The sequence below is a fragment of the Bubalus bubalis genome, chromosome 2 (assembly GCF_019923935.1).
Source record: "Bubalus bubalis isolate 160015118507 breed Murrah chromosome 2, NDDB_SH_1, whole genome shotgun sequence".
In the NCBI taxonomy this organism is placed as follows: domain Eukaryota; kingdom Metazoa; phylum Chordata; class Mammalia; order Artiodactyla; family Bovidae; genus Bubalus; species Bubalus bubalis.
The window spans coordinates 109,212,040-109,213,937 of NC_059158.1; positions in this window are offsets into that span (position 1 = coordinate 109,212,040).

Genomic DNA, 1,898 nt, shown 5'->3' on the forward strand with positions numbered 1-1,898 from the left:
AACATGGAAAAGGAAATAGGCAATCAAGTCCAAGAGGCATTAAGAGTCCCATACAGGATAAACTCAAGGAGAAACACACCAAGACACATACTAATCAAACTAACAAAGACTAAATACAAAGAAAGAATATTAAAAGCAGCAAGAGAAAAGCAACAAGTAACATACAAGGGAAACCCCATATGCTTAACAGATGATCTTTCAGCAGAAATTCTTCAGGCCAGAAGGGAATGGCAGGATATATTTAAAGTACTGAAAGGGAAAAATCTACAACCAAGATTATTTTACCTAACAAGGATCTCATTCAAAATTGATGGTAAAATAAAGGGGTTTTCAGATAAACAAAAGTAAGGAGAATTCAGTCTCACCAAACCAGCTTTACAACAAATATTAGAAAGAAAGAAAGGGAAGTTGCTCAGTTGTGTCTGACTCTTGGCGACCCCATGGACTGTAGCCTACCAGGCTCCTTTGTCCATGGAATTTTCCAGGCAAGATTACTGAAGTGGGTTGCCATTTCCTTCTCAGGGGGTCTTCCCGACCCAAGGATCAAACCTGGATCTCCTGCATTGCAGGATGATGCTTTACCATCTGAGCCACCAGAAAAGCCCACAACAAATACTAAAGGGACTTATATAGTCAAGAAATACAAGCAAAGAAAAAAAGATCTACAAAATCAACCCCAAACAATTAAGAAAGTGGCAATAGGAACATATATATCAATAATTACTTTAAATGTAAGTGGATTAAATGCTCCAACCAAAAGATACAGACTGGCTGAATGGATACAAAAACAAGACCCATATATATGCTCTCTACAAGAAACCCACTTCAGACCTAAAGACACATATAGATTGAAAGTGAGAGGATGGAAAAATATATTCCATGCAAATGGAAATAAAAGAAAGCTGGAGTAGCAATTCTCATATCAGACAAAATAGACCTTAAAATAAAGAAGATTACAATAAAGAAGGACATTACATAATGATCAAGGGATTGATCCAAGAGGAAGACATAACAATTGTAAATATCTATGTACCCAACATAGGAGCACCTAAATACATAAGACAAACAGTAACAGACATAAAAGGATAAATTGGCAGTAATACTATAATAGTAGGAGACTTTAACATCCCACCCACACCAATGGACAGATCATCAAAACAGAAAATTAATAAGGAAACATAAATCTTAAATGATACATTAGATGAGATGAATCTCATTGATATTTTCATGACATTCCATCTAAATGCAGAAGAATACACCTTTTCAAGTTCACATGGAACATTCTCCAGGATAGACCACATCTTGGGTCACAAATCAAACCTCAGTAAATTTAAGAAAATTGAAATCATATCAAGCGTCTTCTCTGATCACAACACTATGAGACAAGATATCAATTACAAGAAAACAACTGTAAGAAATACAAATACATGGAGATTAAACATGTTTCTAAATAACCGAGAGGTCACTGAAGAAATCAAAAGGGAAATCAAAATAATTCTAGAAACAAATGACAGTGAAAACACGACAACTCAAAACCTATGGTATTCAGCAAAAGCAGTTCAAATAGGGACATTTATAGCAATACAATCCTACCTCAAGAAACAAGAAAAACATCAAATAGACAACCTCACTTTACACCTAAAACAACTGGAAAAAGGAGAACAAACAATCTCAAAATTAGTAGAAGGAAAAAAATCATAAAGATCTGAGCAGAAATAAATAAAAAGAAATGAAGGAAACAGTAGTAAAGATTAATAAAACAAAAAGCTGGTTCTTTGAGAAGATAAACAAAATTGACAAACCCTTAATCAGACTCATCAAGAAAAAAAGAGAGAAGAATCAAATCAACAAAATTAGAAATGAGAAAGGAGAAGTTACAACAGATAAAGCAGAAACAA